General features: G+C 32.0%; 1 long non-coding RNA gene across 4 annotated transcripts in view; it reads right to left on the reverse strand.

Annotated features, from left to right (window-relative positions):
• LOC126879743 (uncharacterized) overlaps positions 1-14778 on the reverse strand; it is an 83955-nt gene extending 69177 nt beyond the window's left edge. Inside the window, exons 1-2 of one of the 4 annotated variants that reach the window (XR_007696238.1) lie at positions 14591-14754; positions 5284-5468 (exon numbers count right to left, since the gene is read on the reverse strand). This is a non-coding gene — a long non-coding RNA (uncharacterized LOC126879743). Of the gene's footprint in view, positions 1-5283; positions 5469-9280; positions 9553-11263; positions 11449-14590 lie in introns of those variants that run through there. The other 3 variants (XR_007696237.1, XR_007696235.1, XR_007696246.1) reach the window with 3 other exon arrangements.
• Positions 14779-22390: the final 7612 nt, after the last annotated feature.

Genomic DNA, 22390 nt, shown 5'->3' on the forward strand with positions numbered 1-22390 from the left:
GTTTTAGGGAGTATGTATATTAGTTCGGATATATTCTTACATACTTTATGAGAAACAAAAAAAAATTGTAACAAAAATTTTGAAAATTGGACTTATGTTCACTACGAACGATACCATAAACATACATAGCGAGTCAAAATATCCATTTGAAGAACACTTGACACATTTGACACGTACTCAGGTCATTATACAATGTAAAAATAAAATATTTTGTACTTTCCTTCCCATCAGACGACTTCTCTGAAATTAGTTGTCCGGATTATAGGTCTGGATCCCGCGTATGAAAAAAAAGTTGATTAATAGCAAGCTGAAAATTTGTTAATAGCTTAAGGGTGTCTAGTCAGACAAACTTTGATATATGGGAACACTGGAACGGGGGAAGTTTTAATTGTGGAACAGTTTAAACGGTCAGACCACGAAAACCTCACATGTATTTTGTCCGACAGAACTTCAAATTGATTTGTTACCCTTTCATTAAACTCTCATGCAAAAATCAGGCTGCTATTTATCACCAAATGGGCATGATAATGAGTGGAACACGTAGAACCTGTCAAATGACACGAATTGTGACAGGTGATAAATAGCAGTCTAATTTTTGCATGAGAGTTTAATGAAAGGGTAACAAATCAATTGGAAGTTCTGTCGGACAAAATACATGTGCCGTTTTCGTGGTCTGGCCGTTCCAAATTTTTAACCTGTTCCACAATTAAAACTTCCCCTGTTCCAGTGTTCTCGTACATCAAAGTTTGTCCGACAAGACACCCTTAAGCTCTTAACAAATTTTCAGCTTGCTATTAATCAACTTTTTTTTCATACGCGGGATCCAGACCTATTATGAGAATAGTCGCCTTCTAATCATAACATAACATTCTTTCTTTGCGACGCCGACAGTAATATCAAATATCGTATCCAAACTTTTTAAAAATATGTCACCTTGCTGATAAATTATCGGTATATAGACTATTATGTATTATTTTTGCTGAATGTGCTATGACCCATGCTATGAGATCACTGGGTTACAGAAAATTTGTCGAAGCGTCGAAAACAGCGCGGCTATTATTTAAAAGTATGAATAAGTATGATAACGAGACAAAGGAACAGTGTAAATAAAATATCGAAATTAACAATATACACTTCTCCAAAAAATCTACTCACCACCTTAAAAACAGGTCATTGTTAATGTCTTGAATTTCCTAAGCCTCTTGTGGGATTTAAGTGATTTTTTTGTTGCCTTATTTTTATAAATATCGCTGTAATATTTTTGTTGCTAGACAGGTCAATTATTATTGTCACTGTAGACCGAGTGTACCAATAAAAGTGTGTTTTTTCACAGAGCTAGCATCACTCTGTGGAATATTCTAGCATTTATAAAATACTGAAATTACAACGATAACCTCATATTTTCGCTTATATTGGACATTACATTCGTTTATATTGGATAATAAAATACACTACTACTACTATTACTATCGGTTTACAGCGTTCTTCGACGCCTTCCGACTCCTAACCACCATTCTTCTCTGTTTAACCATAGACCTGGAGGGATTTCTCTTTCCTCTAGTCCTTTTTCAATTCCCTCCCTCCAGCTTCTTCTCGGCCTTCCTCTTTTTATTCTCCCTTGTGGTGTCCATGCCAAAATCTTCTTAGGGATCCTGTCATCTGGCATTCTCTGTACATGGCCGTATCATACTAGTTGTTTTGTTTTAATGTCATCAATTATTGTATGTGTGACTCCCATCATTTCTCGTATTCTCCCATTTGGTATCCGATCTCTTCTTGATTTGCCTGCTGCTCTTCTCCAGAAGTCCATTTCTGTTACTAGTAGCATTTTCTCCGTTCTTTGTTTCAGTGGAAAAACTTCACTGCCATATGTGATTTTACTTTCAAGTATGCTATTGTATATGAGCTGTTTGTTCGCTTTAGATATTGTCTGGTCCCACAGAATGCCGTTCATCATGGATATGGCTTTGCTACCCTGTATTAATATAATAAAATATATAAGTTTCTAATAAACTTTAGTTAGTTAGACCATAGGCACGGATCACTTAGATCATGGGTTCAAACTCCACCCGGTATCAGTTGTCTAGATCAGTAATTCTCAATCTTTTTGAGTCATGAACCATAAAATACTTTTTATTATTTTTGTTACCAACTAACTGAAATAGGCATCTAGCTAGATAATCTAATTAAGTATAATAATAATTGTGGTGCTGATTTTAGCTGTGTTTGCGTTTTGTGTACAACCGCAAATAATGATATGTACCACCAGTGGTACATGCACCCCAAATTGAGAACCGCTGGTCTAGATATTTATTAATTTGGTTGGTCTTTACTACGGCTATGATATTCTAGCTTAAAATGTACATCTCTGTCACGTTGTTCAAAGATATGCAATAGGCTAATAGGCAACTGCGAGACTTGCAAGACTCTTGCTGCAAGACCAAGACCAAGACCAAGACCGGGAGCGCAATACCAAGACCAAGACCAAGACCAGGTGTACTGGCGCAAGACCAAGACCAAGACTGTCTAAGTCTCGTCTTGGTCTTGCATTTGGGCAACACTAATCGTAATCAATGGAGAATTTGTAAATAATATTCGATACGCGGACGACACTGACTGTAGTAGTTGCAAGAACAGTAGAATAATTACAACGATTATTTACAAACATAAATTATATTGCTTGCAACAATTATGACATAAACATCAATATCAAAAAAACCAAGTATATGGTCTTAAGTAAAAACATGGCACAACCAGCACATATTCGTATAAACGGCATTCAAATTGAAAAAATATCAAGTTAAAAATACTTGGGAACTGGAATAAACGAAACTGGAGACCAAATCAATGAAATAAAAAGACGTATAGAAATTGTCAGAGCCACCTTCATAAAGTTGAAAAAATTCTTCTGCAACAGAGATATAAGCATCCCTTTACGATTAAGAATGCTAAGAGGATACGTATTTAACACGCTATTATATTTATGCTGTAGTGGCCTGAACTCTCAAACAGAACAACATAAAAAATAAAATACAAATTTCATTTTTACAATATGAACATAAAATTGAAAAAAAAATATTCCATTTTACTTAAAAAATATTGAAAGTTTCGAGATGCGGTGCTACCGTCGAGTGCTGAAGATAGAGCTGCATTCCCGGGAAATTCCCGGGACAAAAAACCCGGAAAATCAGTAAAAAATGGAATTCCCGATTCCCGGGAATTCTTACAAATTTCCCGGAATTTTTTTAAATATTTTATTTTAAATTATTAGCGGAGATATTACTAACTCAAAATGAATAAATGATTCTAATACAATTAATATCTCTGTCTGCAATAATCATCTTAAATTATTTCACTTAAAATATAAATTTTTTAATAATTTTTTAAAACATCCAATTTTGGCGTTAAATCAGAATGTATCATATCCGTCAGCTTAAACATTTTTTTGTTTATGCGACGAGTTGATTCATTTGGAAGTATCCAGAATTAGAACATAAATATTTATTTTGAATTTGTAAAAAGGATATACAGACGAGAATAACAAAGGCGCAACACGCATTCAACGCTTTAAATAGAATTTGGCAAACAAACGAAATATCGGAAACAACAAAAATTAAAATCTTTAACAGTTGCATTAAAAGTATACTGCTCTATGAAGCAGAAACATGGAAACAGGACGAAAATACAACTAAAAAACTACAAACATTTGTAAACAAATCTCTAAGAAAAATCCTGATAATATACTGGCCAAACAAAATAACTAATACATAACTATGGGAAAGGACAAAGCAAACTAACGTATCTACTACAGTCAAGGAAAAAAAATGGAAATGGATCGGCCACACTTTAAGGAAAGACCAAAGCAGCATAGCAAGACAAGCACTTGAATACTAACCAGAGGGGAAAAGAAAGAGGGGCAGACCAGACAACAGCTGGAAAAGAACAACAACGAAAGAACACGAAAAAATTGGACTAAGATGGGGCGAAGTCAAAAAGAGAGCAAAAGATAGAAGAGAGTGGAGGGAATTAGTTCACAATTTATCCAGAGAATAAAAACAAAAGAAGATGCGCTGTCCCGGCCAGACAGCAATCTTACACTTTTTTCCAAGAAACGCATAAGCGCCCAATACTCCACAATGAGGGATGGAACGAGAGGGAGAGAGATTTATTTTGAATTAAAATTATGTTTATGAAGAATTAGTACATAGGAAATTTAATACGTTATTATATTGGTGCAAATCAGCTGACCGGGAGTTTAAAAAAATTACTCACTACACTAAAAATTATCAGACCTACATCAACAGAAGGTCTGATTTTCAACTTCAGCAAATTTCTGTACAAAAAAAAGAGCCACCCTGAAAGATCAAACACTCAACAATTTATGTTTTTTTTTAACATATTTCGATAATAAGAACAACGAAAATTCAGATTAAACACATAATTTTTCTATTTTTAAAATTTCCTTGAAAATTTTAAAGTTCTCTAAACATTTTTAATTTGTAATCAAATTTATACGTTTATATACTAATTGCATTGACAAATTAAAACAACAACAATGTCTTCTTTTTATTTTTAAATTTCCCGATTCCCGGGAATTCTCGGGAAAGCCAAATTACCGACTCCCAATTCCCGGGAAATCAAAAGGGGCCGGAAAAATGGAGCTCTAGCTGAAGATAAGTTAAGTTGAAAGAGTCACAAACCTTGAAGTAATAAAGTAATACGAAGGATAGGAAAAGTTCCAGTGTTAACGATAAAACGAAGAATACTCGAATATTTGGGTCACCTGATGAGAGGACATAAATGGGCATTACTTCAAAATATAATACAAATAGCAGGTAAACGGTATCTAGCCCGTAGAAGAATGTCGTGGTTACGGAATTTGATAAAGTGGTTTGGCTGCACCGCTAATGAACTATTTAGGTCACCTGTAAACAAGGTCAGGATAGCCTTGATAATTTCCAATCTTCCGATCTCCTTACAAAAACTGATTTTTTTACCACATTTTATGATTGTTTTAAAAGAAATCAAAGAAAAATCAACTGTACGTATTCCTAAGCTATCCCCCATTTAGAACCTTCAAAAACTTGTAAAAGATTTTTCAGCTGTTTTTTTTTACTGGCCCCTATTATGTCTATATTTATTCGTTTTATTTCTTTTATGACGTTATATGTTTATGTCTGTTTCGTTTCGTATATAGTTTTAAAATAACCCGTACATATATTTATTTTTCTCCTATTACTGAGATACAACACCTATTATTTTAAGTAAAAAAAAACAAGTATGTATACTTTTATATTTATTTATTTAAATTTTTTTGGTATTTTCATTATTAATAGCGCCAGTTATAAAAAGAGTACAAAATTGCGTTTGGTTTTATTCATCTTTGACACATTTTTTGAGGAATCCGCAGCATCTTAATCCTGGTCCACATTTAGGTTCAGATTTGGGTACACAAGCATCTCCTTCGTCTTAAATAAAAAATAAAAATAAATATAAAATGTATTCGAATATGATATGATCGATATTATACAGTGCGTCCATAAAGTAACGCATAAATTCAATATTTCGTAAACCGGTAACTTTAAGGAAAGATCCCGAATCAGGTCCCGAATACCCTTTCAAATGAACTATCATATGACACTTATTCTCATTTAAAAAAAAATCATCTATTACGTCATCACGTCCAGATGGATGACGTCATTAGTATGATATATATGCCAAAAAATCGTAATTTAAAGATAAAAATCGACCTGTTTCGGGATTTTTCCTGAAAGACGCCGCTTTACGAAATACTGAATTTATGCATTACTTTATGGACGCACTGTATAATTACAATGTATGTAATATCATATACGGTATTTATTTATTTATTTTGATACCATTACGGTAGGAAGAAAACAATGGACTATGTAAACTACTTCTTAATAATTAGCGACTTACGGATAAGCATGACTTTGAAGTAACGAGTTGTAAAAAGAAAACGGAGTAAGACAACAAAGAACAGAATATAATAATTATTATCAATCTCAGATTAAATATTTTGCTAAAAATTAGATTCAATGATAAAAAACGATCTATTTATGGATTTATTTATCAAGTAACTATTTATGTAATCGGCAGTTACTAGATGGAAATGTATGTTAAATAATAAAATAATTTATATCATCACACTTTTGTTTAGTTTCTAGAGAATGTTATCATGGTAGGGGAGCCCAAGCGGGGATTTTTGCAGTTACTCGAACGCGTCAGATTATTACATGGGGAGAAACCTTGTACCCTGAATATGTACCTCTACCATATATTGGCTCTTAATGCAGGTTCGTTGGGGGGGGGGGGCGAAAAAAAAATTTATCCCTAGAAATACTCGAGATCGTCAGAATAAGATAAGGTAAGTTAAGTACATGCAAAACAGAGTATATTTCAAAAATCTGACGATTTGAGCGGGGCGTAAGGAAATGAGTGAGTCCCAACGTTTCACAAGAAAAAAGCAAATATTTCGCGAAATTAATGACAGTTCGAAAAACTAAAAAAAGTGTTCAATATTTTTCAAAAATCTATCGAATGATACCAAACACGAATACCCACGGAAGGGGTTGGGGGGTAAATTTAATATTTTAAATACGAATCCCGCGATATTTCGCGAAATGAACATCAGATCGAAAAACTTAAAAATACACTTATTCAATATTTTTGAAAAATCTATCGAATGGCACCAAACACGACCCCCACGGAGATGGGGTGTTGGTTACTTTAAAATCTTAAATGGGAGCCCCCATTTTTTATTGCAGATTTGGATTCATTGCGTAAAAATAAGTAACTTTTATTCGAGACATTTTTTCGCATTATGGATAGATGACGCTATAATCTAAAAAAACGATTGTTGGAAATGGAAAATTAAATTAAAAAAATCCCCACTAAAATGGAAAACAACTAAAATGGACACAGAATATTAGATATCAATGAACAGTTAAAAGAATAGAAAACTACATTTCGGAATTATTTTTAAGATAGACGAATGAAACATAGTACAACAATTGAACGATTCCATAACAGCTCCATCTATAAAATAAAGTGAAGTTATATGGGCAAAACAAACGACAAAAAATGGAAAAGCACTTGGTCCCGATGAAGTGAGTGCTAAAATACTAAAGTTTTTAAAAGAAGATGAGAGTAGAATAGTAGAGCAATGTTTGGTTTCTTAAACCGAACTTATGACACTGGAACACTACCAACTGATGAAAGTCGACATTTATCACAATGAAAAGGAAACATCGTGCAAAGATATGAAGTGATTACTACCGGTACTCTCCAAAATTATTGAAAGACTCCTAAAAGCCCGACTTATGTCCTTTCTCGTTGATAACAAGATTTTATCACAAAATCAGTTTGGATTTTTAAATAATAAATGTACCACCGATGCCATGTTTTCTGTACTACATGAGGTTTATCAAGCATTAAACAATAATCTCCACACTGCCACTGTTTTTTGTGATTATGCTAAAGCTTTTGATTGTGTAAATCACGACATTTTGATAAAAAAACTAGATTTCTATGGAATTCGAGGTATTTCTTTGAACTGGTTTCAATCTTACTTGGAAAATAGGAAACAACTGGTTAGAGCAAATGATACAGACTCTAGTCTCAAAAATGTTGTATGTGGGGTACCGCAAGGTTCAGTATTGGGTCCTCTTCTTTTCCTTATCTTTATTAATGATATCACTAGTTTAAAAATCGATGGAAAAGTTTTTCTTTTTGCTGACGATACCAGTATCACTTGGAGCAACTCAAATATCGCAACTCTTCATGCTACTATAACTTCTGATCTACTCACAATAAAATCCTGGTCAGATTCTAATTTATTCTCTTTTAACGTAGATAAAACAGTAGCATTACCCTATAAAGGAACTCTTCAACCCTTACCTCTTCATAACAGCCAGATCGGTATCGTTGATTCTGTAAAGTTTCTTGGTATTTTTTTAGATAGCAACCTTAAATGGTCCCTTCATATCGATGTGTTAAGCAAGAAACTATCCTCAGCTTGCTTTGCAATAAGATCTGTCTCTAAGGAAATGGATTTAGCCTCTTCCAAAATAACATACTTTTCATTGTTCGAGTCCCATCTTCGATATGGTCTGCCTTTTTGGGGTTTTGGTACAGCTGCCCAATCCGATGTTATTTTTAAATTGCAAAAAAGAGCAATCAGATATCTGTTTGGCCTCAAAAGAACAACACATTGCAGAAGCTACTTCAAAGATCACAGAATTCTAACATTACCTTCTTTATATATTTTAGAAACTGTTTGCTTAATTCGTAAACATCTACATGTTTTTCCAGAGAGACCTAGACATGACTATTCCACCAGAAATTCTACTTTTGACATCTATTTACCGATCCCGTCCAGTGAGTTAGTAAAGAAATCTATATTATATTCTGCAAAAAAACTATACAACCATCTCCCTCTACAACTTAAATCTGCAACATCTTTCTCCAAGTTCCGTAAAATGACTAAAACCTATTTATCTGAAAGACCATATTATTCAATAGCAGAGTTTCTTAACCAATAACTAAGAAATTACAGTATTGTTATGTATAAGTAGAATCTTAATCTATATTTGAGTGTCATATGCAGCAGCATAACTTATTAAATTACTTATTAAATTTCTTAAGGTATATTACGCAATTTGCATTTTTTTTTAATTTTGCAATAGATTGTTACTGATTTTTATTTGACTTTATTATGTTTTATTTATATTGACGATTTGTATAATTTTAGTAAATTGTATTTGTTATTGTTTTTATTTATGATTCTTGTAAGCTTTGTCTATAAAATTGTTAAATTTTTCATGACAATAAAGCATATTTCTATTCTATACTCTATTATTGGACAACAAGTCTGGTGAATCACGTTAAAAAGATGTGTCTGCGAGTAGTCTAACTGCTACCTAACCAACTAATATTTTTTTTAGAAAATGTAATGAAGAACGATGTAAAATAAAAACAAATTAAACGGATACAACGGAATATTGAATAATTTAATGATATTTGACATTTTAGCTCTAGATTCAATAAGGTTTTTCTTTGAGCAAGAGAGAAGATTGAACCAAGTTCTAAGACGCTATCATTTTACCTTCAACATCCTTTTCTTTTACTATCGGACAGAGAAACAGACAACACGATTTCAAAAAGGGCCAATCAGGTCCCAATACAGCATACATAATAAATAATTCACTTTTTATTAAAAAAAAACTACAAAAATTAATAAAAATATTAATCTACTTACTTAATTGTGCATTAACCGAAGTCAAAGCTGCAATAGCGAAGAAGATGAAAGTAACAAAGAAAAAGATCTTCATGTTGATGTTTGTGCTTGAACTTTTCAAAAGTCTATACTTCTAAAAGACGATGGGATGCTCTTATATACTCACTACTTTTTTTTATTATTCTCTCATGGGAAAACACCGTAAATATAAATAAGGTGTAATGTTTATCATATTTAATGACAGAAGCATGTTATTGAACAAACGATTTTAACCTTAAATACACTTCTGCGTAAGTATAAAATTTATTGCACGTGTTTTCTTATGTGTGCTTGAATTGAGAATATTGGACGGGATTTACTGACAGGATCGTATTAAAATTATTATAGTTTTCAGATATTAATATAAGTAGGTATTTCAAATGTACCAAAAATTTCATAATTTTTTAAACGAAAATATATATTATACTAATTAAAAATTGGTCAGTTGATTTGTATTACTTATCAGACGAACTGTCCATTTTTCGTGCGGGAACACGTTTATGTTCCCTTAATATGTTCTAGGTCTGGATCCCGCGTATGAAAAAAAAGTTGATTAATAGCAAGCTGAAAATTTGTTAATAGCTTAAGGTTGTCTAGTCGGACAAACTTTGATATATGGGAACACTGGAACAGGGGAAGTTTTAATTGTGGAACAATTTAAAAATTTGGAACGTCAGATTACGAAAACGTCCCATGTATTTTGTCGGACAGAATATCCAATTGATTTATTACCCTTTGATTAAACTCTCATGCAAAAATCAGACTGCTATTACTAACCAACATGATTCCTGTCATTTGACATATTCTTCGTGTTTCACTCATTAAAATACCCAGTTGGTCATAGACACCAGTCTGATTTTTGCAAGAGAGTTTAATGAAATGGTGACAAATCAATTGGAAGTTATGTCTGACGTTACAAATTTTTAACCTGTTCCACGATTAAAACTTCTCCTGTTCCAGTGTTCCCATACATCAAAGTTTGTCCGACTAGACACCGTTAAGCTATTAACAAATTTTCAGCTTGCTGTTAGTCAACTTTTTTTGGTACGCGCGATCCAGGTCTAAAAGTAAAGTCGAGATCAGAGCAATTATTTTTCATATACCTGTTACGGTTACGATGTATCTCCTGCACATTTCTTTAAATACTAGTACCTATGTTGAAACGACTAAAGTGTTAAAAGGGGGGCAGAAAATATTAAATTGCACACGGGCGGCCAACACTTTAGCGGCGGCCCTGTCTACAACCGTGTTAAAAATGCAATTTTTAGCACTCCATACGAGCGTTAAAAATGCTACTTTAAGGCACTAGTGCTTTAAAAATTTTATGGCACTGCAAATTGTATTGGCTGTATAGGCAATTTTGATGTAATGTCAAAAAAATATAAAAATGGAATGTCAGTCAAGTTCAAGTAAAATTTTTTGTAGATATTGTCCTGTAATTACGTTTGTAGAAAAAATATTGTATGATATACGTGTTAAAAAGTACATTTTTAAGGCACTCATGTGAATTGCAGAACTCGCTATCGCTCATTATGCAAACTTTCACATGCGTGCCTTAAACGTGTACTTTTAACACTTATATCATAAATAACTATTAAGAATCTCAACTTTTATTTGAACCATTTTTCTCTAAAATGAATCAGAACTGCTTTTTAGGCAAAAACTGATTTTTCACATTTTATGATTGTTTTAAAAAAAAATCAAAGAAAAATCAACTGTACGCATTCCTAAGCTATCCCCCATTTAGAAGCTTCAAAAACTTGTAAAAGATTTTTCAGCTGTTTTGTTTTTCTTTACTGGCCCCTATTATGTCTACATTTATTCGTTTTATTTCTTTTATGACGTTATAATATGTTTATATCTTCTCCGGTTCGTATATAGTTTTAAAATTGCCGGTACATATATTTATTTTTCTCCTGTTACTGAGATACAACACCTATTATTTTAAATAAAAAAACAAGCATGTATACTTTTATATTTATTTATTTAAATTTTTTTGGTATTTTCATTATTAATAGCGCCAATTATAAAAAGAGTACAAAATTAAGTTTGGTTTTATTCATCTTTGACACATTTTTTGAGGAATCCGCAGCATCTTAGTCCTGGTCCACATTTAGGTTCAGATCTGGGTACACAAGCATCTCCTTCGTCTTAAATAAAGAAATAAATATAGGTAAATATAAAATATATTGTTCTGAAGCTGTTTCTTTGTGGCATCTTATACAATTTACTATTTTATTGGGAAATAAGCGGCAATTTCATTTTTAACTTAATAACTTCCGAAGTGGAAGTCGAAACGTCAATAAATTTCATTTTTAACTTAAATTGTGGCTTATTTCCAAATAAAATAGTAAATTGTATAATATAATATATTGGAATATGTTCAATATTAAATTATATAGTTAGTATGTAATGACCTATTAAACATATTATGATTATTTATTTTGACACTGTTACGGTAGAAAAGAAACAATGAACTGTTGGTAAACTACTTAATAATTAGCAAATTACGGATAAACATGGTTTTGAAGTAATGAGTTGTAAAGAGAATACAGAGCAAGATAACTAATATGTAGACAAACATACTATCAGTATTGGATATAATATTCTGTTTTTTAGCACATCAAAAACGTAACTCAATAATAAAAAAATACGTAACACTTCAATAATAAAAAAGATCTATTTATCAAGTAACTGCAATACATGTTTATCTGATCGAAGGTTACTTGGAATCGATGGAAATTGTATTAAATAATAAAATAATTCACAAAAACATAGCACCCCTGTTTAATTTCCACATGACCATCCCTGTTGTCAACTAACATGACAAGAAGCGGTTGGTCGACATGGTTGCGTTTGTTTTTAAGTTTTGTTTTGTTAATATTATACTCAGTTATTTCTAAATTTCTGTAACATTTCATTTCAGGAATATTTGCAATTATTGGAGTTACATGTTTTAAGAAGCAAGTTCTAATAAGTTAGCTGATAAAAACAATTTTTTCAGTGAAATTCAAATTTGTAGGATTAGTACATTGTTTACCGGGTAGGAAAAGCTTAACATTCCTGGACGACTGTGAAGATTGCTAAGTCGAGGCGCAAGCCGAGACTTAGCAACACAGAGTCCAGGAATGTGGCTTTTCCTACGAGGTAAACATACTATTTTTCCGCAAATCGTTTAAAATTCGACAGATATTGATTGATTTAAAAAAAAACGCGATAATTTTATTCCCAAATAAATGGTGCTTTGAAATTCCTAATAAAATTACTTGGGTTACTATGGAAACGTATTGAGGTTGAATTGTCAAACTTGACAATTTTTTCTATCATTTATGTAGAACACTAACAACTGTACGGAAATATCATTTCCTTACAGTAAGGAAATGACATTTCCTTACAGTAAGGAAGTCCTGACTTTTTCTTCAAGAAATTTTGACAGGAATGTCAAAATTTCCTGGCGATTTGCGGAAAATTATATAAAATGCTAAACTTACGGACTAGAAATTGAATAAAATACAAAAATGATGTAAAAAATGTTAGAATTACAGGAAACAGATTAAGAGAAATATTGCACAAAATTTGGAAATAATGTAGCCACAAGATTCGCAGTGATTCATAGGAAATATGGAAAATATAAACTAGCACCTGTAATATGTAATCATATGAGTACAATGGAAATCATACTAAAAACCACAACACAAGACCCACCCCAAATATTTGTCAAGAAATAAAAATATACATAAAAATTGTAGATCTCAGAGAACAAATAAACAGATCAGGAACTTAAAGAGCAGAAATGTGGGCAAACAAGTGGAACGTTGTTTAAATATCTTATTTATTCTTGTTCTAGAGTCGTTTATAAAAAAAGTGGCATAAATAAACTAATATAATAAACCAGAGAAAAACGGAAACATAGCCAAAGAATGAAAGAGAGCTTAGTTAACACATCTTATCAATAAAGAAAATAAAATTAAAAAAAAAATTGTATTAAAGGGGGTTAAAAGGGCGAATAAGCAAACAATTACTATTGGTAGAGCCAAGATAGCAGACCTGATGATACCGTAAAATAGGAAATAACCAGTGTAGAACAAATAATAAAATTGACGTCATTCAAAGATGAAAGTACAGAAGAAAACTGGACAAGAATGAAAAACATATTAGAGAGATATAAATACCGTTCAAGAAACAAAATTGAGTGTAGGAAAAACAAAAAGAAAACAAGGTTTTACAATAGAAATACTGAGACTCATAGACCAAAGAAGAGATGTCATGCCGGCACCACACTTCTCTATGTGTGGTGCTTTGAAATGTGTCAAAAACCAACAACTGGACGGACAGGCCCATTTGCTATTCGTACTTATGCGTTATACGTGCGAATAGATGAATGAACCCCCCACACTTCGTCCTATGCGGCCGAATAAGACGCATAATACTCGTAAATAACACATAGCGAAGTGTGGTGCCGTGGTGCCACCATAAGAAATAAATATAAAACGAATATAAGAATATCCACTCACTAATTAAACAGAATATAAGACATGCGACAACATAATTTCGTAACAACATATCGCTGGAAACAAGGCAAAAACGGATATACCATATTAGATATCAGTGAACAGTTAAACGAATAGAAAACTGCTTTTCTGAATTCATGGAAGAAGTAAACATAATAGAACGATTGCCATAACAGTTTCATAAAACAAAGTGAGGTTACATAGGCAAAACAAACGCCAAAAAATGGAAAAGTACTTGGTCCCGATGGAGTGAATGCTAAAATACTAAAGTTTTTGGAAGAAACTGAGAGTAGAGCACTGTTTGGTTTCTTTAACAGAATTTATGACACTGGAACCAACTGATGAAGGTTGACATTTATCACAATGCCAAAGAAACATCATGTAAAGATATGAAGTGATTATCGGACAATACGTCTAATGAATTACGTTTAGAAAACCTTCCTGTGAGTAGTCTAACTACTCACTTACTAACATCTTTTTTTTTAGAAAATTTAAATGAAAATCGATGTAAAATAATGACAAATTAAACACATGCAACGAAATCTTGAAGAATTTAATTATCTTTGACATATTGACTCTAGATTCAATATGGTTCTTCCTTGGAGCAAGAGAGATGTTTGAACCAAGTTCTAGGACCCTATCGTTTTACCTTCAGCATTCTTTTCTTTAGAGAAACAGACAACACGATTTCAAGAAGGGCCTATCAAGTCCCAATAGAGCATACATAATAAATATTTAAAAAGAAAACTACAAAAATTTACAAAAATAATAATCTACTTACTTAATTGTGCATTAACCGAAGTCAAAGCTGCAATAGCGAAGAAGATGAAAGTAACAAAGAAAAAGATCTTCATGTTGATGTTTGTGCTTGAACTTTTCAAAAGTCTATACTTCTAAAAGACGATGGGATGCTCTTATATACTCACTACTTTTTTTATTATTCTCTCATGGGAAAACACCGTAAATATAAATAAGGTGTAATGTTTATCATATTTAATGACAGAAGCATGTTATTGAACAAACGATTTTAACCTTAAATTCACTTCTGCGTAAGTATAAAATTTATTGCACGTGTTTTCTTATGTGTGCTTGAATTGAGAATATTGGACGGGATTTACTGACAGGATCGTATTAAAATTATTATAGTTTTCAGATATTAATATAAGTAGGTATTTTAAATGTACCAAAATTTTCATAATTTTTTAAACGAAAATATATATTATACTAATTAAAAATTGGTCAGTTTATTTGTATCACTTATCAGACGAACTGTCCATTTTTCGTGCGGGAACACGTATATGTTCCCTTAATATGTCTAGGTCTGGATCCCGCGTATGAAAAAAAGTTGATTAATAGCAAGCTGAAAATTTGTTAATAGCTTAAGGTTGTCTAGTCGGACAAACTTTGATATATGGGAACACTGGAACATGGGAAGTTTTAATTGTGGAACAGGTTAAAAATTTAGAACGGTCAGACCACGAAAACTGCACCTGTATTTTGTCCGACAGGACAGGCTTAAACTCTCCGAACAGAGATTCTCAGAGAACAGAGAACTCATGCAAAAATCAGACTGCTATTTGTCACCAAATGGGCGTTTTAATGAGGGGAACATGTAGAATATGTCAAGTGACAGGAATTATGACAGGTGATAAATAGCAGTCTGATTTTTGCATGAGGGTTTAATCTCTGTTCGGAGAGTTTAAGTCTGTTCTGTCGGACAAAACAAATGTGCCGTTTTCGTGGTCTGACCGTTCCAAATTTTTAACCTGTTCCACAATTAAAACTGCCCCTGTTACAGTGCTCCCATATATCAAAGTTTATCTGACTAGACACCCTTAAGCTATTAACAAATTTTCAGCTTGCTATTAATCAACTTTTTTTCATACGCGGGATCCAGACCTATTCCCTTATGTTCCCACGCGATAATTTACGCCGGCTTAAAAGGCGCCGTAAGAGCAGTAAACCTGACGAGGCATTTGACTAACCAATTGTAGATGAAATAGAGTTAGTCAACCAATGCCTTGTCAGGTTTACTGCTCTTACGGAGCCGTAAGCAGCTTTAATTTTGAATATTTTATCGAGATATTTGGCACACATATTCGTAATATAGTAAAGACACCCCCGCTATTGGGGGTGTAACAGAGGGCCCCGCAGCGTGAAGCTTGCGGGGGCCCCAATCGAGCAGGTGCCCCATCTTGTCGTCTGATATTATGTAAAAATCTGTTATAGGTATATGATTTTACTTTGTGTGTTTAAATTTAAACACGTAAATTTATAAATAGGCGTATTCGGCAAGTCTAGAAACTTAATCCTTTCCGGTCTCACGAACTTTTATGGGTGACGACAATAAACTATAATGCTTTGTACATGACTATTGAAAGATTTGAGAATTGCAATTTGCCGAATTTTAGAACAATATTTCTAAATCTAGAAATGGCTTTTCTCTTTACCTACGTTTATTATTTCGATACAATTATCCAGAGGCGTAACAGAGGCCCCCGCAGAGTGAAGCCTCAATATGTCAAGGGACCCATCTTGTTGTCTAATATATGTAAAAATGTGCTGTTATAGTATTTGCATACATACGTTTTTTAAGCAGTGCAGTATTGAACATGAAGTTGTCCATCCGAATTAATAAAATTGTAGATATATTCGCTGATAGTAGATAAAGCACGAAGAAAGTTGATCATCTCATAGAATAATACTAATGTAATCATTTAGTAATTTTTGTTCTATTTTATTCTATACCAATAAAGATGAAAAATGTAAGTCATCATAAACAATGCATGAATACACCAATAGCTCAGTAAATGACAGTTTTGGAGTGAAATTATTAGCGTCACGACGGACGTATTTGCTTGACAATTTGAATTTAGGTTCTAGTTACACTCCACTTCAAAGTTTGATTTATGCCGTTGGTTGCTTTTACTTCGGGTGGTGACACCCCTCCCCTTGGGGTGAAAAACATACGTTTAAAATATTAGAATTAAATATTAGATATCGAAAAAATATTTGTAGCAAAAATGTAGCTTATAAGATACAAAAAAATACTGTACTTATTCATGAAGTCTATCGACACAGTAAAAGCACAGTTGAAGCTCATGAAAAATTATTCTTATTCGTCCAATTCCAAATCGAATATTTCAACCTGAAATCACCAAAATTTAAGCAATTTTCGGGAAAACTCATTAAAACTTTTTTTAAATATTTCAAAAAAAGCTTTATTTTTATTTTTTATAAAAGTTTCCAGCACCAAAACTATACGAGTTAAGGTCAAAATAAAGTTGGCTCCTTTTTTGGTAAAAAAATCGTGAAAATCTGCCCCTATTTCGCACCCCAAATAAAATTTATCAATAGCGCTTTACCATTTATTTTAGATATTTTTTGTTTATATGATCTGTAAGTTTGACCGTTTCGAAGTTCTTATTTTTAAAAAAATTTGGTTTCATAGTAAAATTTTTTTTATTCTGGAAAAATGCCTTTTTTCGAAAAATATTGGTGATACGAAAAATCTCAAAAGGTAAAGAAATGTAGGTTTTCCTTTTATAAATATTTTGGCTTTATTTTGTTTGTCTGTAAGACAAAAATTGTTCAAGATATGGCTGTTTAAAATTTGCATATACTCGTGATTAGTGAATCGTTTAAGCCCTTTCAACTAGACCCTTTTAAAAATAAGCACTTTGAATCGGTGAAACTTACAGGTCATATAAAAAAGTTAATTATTTGTTAATGTATTTTAAGCGTAACTGGCTTATTTTTGATGCTAGAAACTCTTGTAAAAAATAAAGCTTCTTTTAAACATTTTGAAAAAGTTCTAATGAGTTTCCCCGAAAAGTATTTCATTTTTTGGTTATTTCACGTTGAAATATTCGATTTGGAATTTGGCAAATAAGAAAAACTTTTCATGAGCTACAAATTTTCTTTTAGTGAGTCGATAGACTTCATTTTTGTTTCATTTTTTTATAAGCTAGATACATTTTTGCTAACAATATTCTTTTCGATCGAGTACTTACTCTTTGAACTATTTGCGAAAAATCGCCTAAAAACGTGGTTTTTTTGTTGAACAAAAACTCGAAAAGTCTTCAGTTAACCACTTCGGCGTTGACACTGAAAATTAAACGGTATCGCCATATTTTACGTTGATTTACTGGGCTGTAACACATATAGGTATTTGTTACCATCATCTCTAAAACACACATAGTTTCTCTTATCTTACTAAAATACAATTATTGTAAATAAAAGCCTATTACAGATTTTAATTACTGTATTGAATTTATAAGATTAAGACCTGTATCCAGTAGAATGTAAAAAATCGAAAATCAGGAGGTGTACAGCCAGTGTGTATAGTTATAAAAAAATAGTGTATAAATTGCGTTAAACCCTTCTATTTTGCATCAAAATTTACAAAAATTTTCCGGGGAAAAATTAAATACCTCAACCCCCCCGGTAGGTTTTGCCACCCCAATGAAATTCGTGAAATGACGCCTATGCGGAACACGAATACTTTCTTAAAACCGACCCACGGAGCACTTGGTGGGTGCCCAGTGTCACTGCTGAAGCACGTCATATTCTGAAATTTCGAAGAATTTGCGTACTAAATTGATTCAAACCAATTACTCAACGGTTTTTGGGGTGGCTAAACAGGAATATGAGACCAAAATCGACCTCTGAAGACCGAAATCCCTCGAAATTCCAGAAGATGGCGTGCCTCAGCAGTGACTGTTGGCACCAGGTGCTCCGGGGGTCGGTTTTGATGACGTATTCTTGTTCAGCAACCCCAGAAACCCATCGAGTAACAAAATTTGGCCTTATTATACTGATTCAGACATGTGTATGCACTTTTGATGCATTTGATGCACTGTAAACCCAATTATAGTGTAGGAAACAGAGGTTGGACCTCGCAAAATGGACACAAGTCCGGTTTTATTTTTTTTTCTGGTATTAGGCTATTGATTATATTCAAAATAAGATAGCTAAAAGGAACTACAACGGTAACGGAGTTTTATTATTTCATATGATCAATGGACATCTATACATTAAAAACCGTGGAGTGCTACCATTTAAAGGGGTGCGTTTTTGAGAAATGGGTGAATTAGTCCCTGGGCACAGGTTACATTAGGGTGAGTTCTATGCACTTTTGGTACAAACATATCTACATAAAAATTGTTCCTGGTTAAATTTCCTATCTAAATATCACTATTTAAAGTCAATGATACTTTTTTTACAAAAATATATTCAAAAGAAAAAGCAAAAAGAAACCCAAAAGAAAGAAATTTTGTTTTTTGTCCCATAACTTTTGTCCACGAGGATATAGGTATAGACATTGTTTCACAGAAAAAAAACCTACATATTTCTTCTTTAAAATGTTGTTTAGTAGAGGTAATTAGGATTTATAGTTTTCGAAATATGATTTTTCAAATTTCGCCACTAACAGCATTTTTGGGCAATTTTCCTTGTTATTTCGCAAATATTGTTCTGTAACTATTTTCTACGTAACTTTAGGTATATGCAATGGTACACGTAATAAGAATAGAAATCAATTACCTTTAAAATGGTCTACTGTATAACGTTGTACGACTTTTTTTAAAGAGATTATGGTTTTTCAAGTTTTTATACTTTTAACGATTTTTTATAATATAATATAAAAATAAAATAATCTTATTTTATAATATATTATATATTATATAATATTATATTATATACAGTATATATAATATAATATTATATTATATATTATATGTATAATACCTTATATAAAGAAATATCTATTATTTTTTACATTTTTTACGATTATTTTTAAAATTTCTCATTATAACTTTTTTTCTTCTACATTTCGTATTTAGTATTCTATAATATATAATAAAAAAACTTATTTTGTTTACTTTAAAATGGTGTATTACAAAAAATTCTAGGATTATTTTGAATAAGATATTATTTTTCAAAATGTAATAAGTAATTGCAACGATTTTTTATTTTAGGATTATTTTTTAAATTTCTCAATTTCTCATTATAACTTTTTTTTCTTGTACATGAATATACTATATATTGCTCAATAAAGAGGGCTTACCTTCTGTTCTTTAAAATGGTGTATCATCTATATTGAAATAATGGTAACCGATTGATTCTTTGATATTTTTTACCTGTATTATTTAAAATTATTTCTTTTACAAAAATTACATAAACATTAGTCTTAGAAAACATCACTTTAGTTAAAATTATTTAAACGTTGACATTTAAAAAATTTTCAAAATCAAAGTCCATCTCTTCGTTAGCATTAGCTTCAATATCTTCCTCTGACACCTCAGTTATCTTAGAGTTCCCACAATTAGTACCCATGCACATGCACCCTTTGCAGAATATTGAACAACTAATTCCTATCTTCCTACAACCGCAGTTTTTTGTACATCCTTTGGTATATTTACATGCTATTTTTTCAAGCAAAGCTTGTGGTGCAGGAGCTTTGACAGTAAATATTGGAATTAATCCATATTTTGAAGTTTGCTCAGCCGAGTCAAGTGGATCCAAAGTATTACCTATAAAAACTAAGATTCAATCATAACACACAATCACATAAAAAAGTTATAATGAGAAATTTAAAAAATAATCCTAAAATCAAAATTCGTTGCAAGTACTTATTACATTTTGAAAAAGCATATCTTATTCAAAAATAATCCTAGAATTTTTTGTAATACACCATTTTAAAGTAAACAGAAGAAGCTTTCTTTTTTATTATGTAATATATACCTAAATGTAGAAAAAAAAGTTATAATGGGAAATTTAAAAAATAATCGTAAAAAATATAAAAACTCGTTTAAAGTATAAAATCTTGAAAAATATAACCTCTTTAAAAGAAGTCGTACAACATTATACAGTATAACATTTTAAAGGTAATTGATGTCTATTCCTCTTACATGTACCATTGAATATGCCTAAAGTTACGTAGAAAAAATTACAGAACAATATTTGCGAAATAACAAGGAAAATTGCCCAAAATTGTTGTGAGTGGAGAACTTTGAAAAATCATATTTCGAAAATTGTAAATCCTACTGTCCTCTACGAAACAACGTTTTAAAGCGAAGATATGTAAGTTTTTTTTCTGTGAAGCAATGTCTATACCTATATCCCCGTGGACAAAAGTTATGAGACAAAAAACAAAATTTCTTTCTTTCGGGTTTCTTTGTGCTTTTTCTTTTGAATATATTTTTGTAAAAAAAAGTATCTTTGACTTTGAAAAGATATGTTTAGATAGGAAATTTAACCAGGAACAATTTTTATGTAGACGTGTTTGTACCAAAAGTACATAGAACTCACCCTAATGTAACCTGTGCCCAGGGACTAATTCGCCCATTTCTCAAAAACGCACCCCTTTAAATGGTAGCACTCCGCGGTTTTTTCATATATAGAGATTCATTGACCATATGAAATAATAAAACCCCGTTAACGTTGTAGTTCCTTTCTATAGTACATAATCAATAGCCTATATATCAAGGGATGCTTATTATAAGACTAACTTTTTTTAAAAAATTTCGCCCCGGAACCCCCTTTTCATCCCTTTAAAGGAGATAATTTGTGGTTTTTGCGAAACGTAGCCCTTCCTGTACGTTTTGCAAAAAATTTACTTAATAGTAAAATGAAGAAGACCATATTTATTTCCTACTATTTATTTCTCGACAGCATATTATATCTATCGCCTACCGTTTAGCGTCCCTACCGTGGGGTGGCTCCCCAAAATTGACAAATTTTAAAAAACAGATGTTTAAAAAAAAAATAGTTTTTCCTAACTTTAATGAAAATTAAGAAGAAACCCTGCGGCAATTAGTCACAAAAAAGTGGCTGATTTTTTGGTATAGGATTCATTTAAGGGCACTAGCAAATTTTTTAATTACAGGGTGTTACATTTAAAAAAAATCCCTTTTATACCATCTGAACCGCCTATGCAAGAGTAAAAAAACTTTCAGCGATTATCCATGTACGGGCGTTATTTACAAATATGTATAACGCACCCCCATATTTTCCCCGGAACCACCCAAAAAAAAGAAGAATTAATAAAGAAAATAATCAAAAATTGATTTTGGGCCACCACTGTGGCTTCAGGGTGCACATAAAATAAAATATGCATAGGTCATAATGTGTACCAGAAAGTGTCTTCTTTTATTTTCCGTAAGTACGTTATCAATATAATTAATAGGTGACGAACAAAAAAACAAAAACTGGAGCCCGTCAAAGCATTTCTGAGGATTACGGCGCCACTGTGTCGTAACGGTTGCTCATACGAAACAAATGCATTGGACCTTATTTGTAGAGAAAATAGTGGCCTTTAATTCTGTATAAGTTTTGTTTTAAAAAATGCATAGGTAATGAGAAAATCGTAAAAACATGCTCTGCAAGGGATAGGGGTAGTTTCTGCAGTTTATTTTCAAGGAAAGGGGTAGTTTCAGCAGGGATGTTGCAATAATCATATATATATATTAATGAAAAACCCTATTGATGGATCATATATGTCCATATGGGTCAAAAGGCAAAAAAAAAATATGTTTTTTCAGCCCCCACTTTATTTATTTTTTTTTGCTACAGGGTTTGC

The sequence above is a fragment of the Diabrotica virgifera genome, chromosome 1 (genome assembly GCF_917563875.1).
Source record: "Diabrotica virgifera virgifera chromosome 1, PGI_DIABVI_V3a".
Taxonomy (NCBI): domain Eukaryota; kingdom Metazoa; phylum Arthropoda; class Insecta; order Coleoptera; family Chrysomelidae; genus Diabrotica; species Diabrotica virgifera.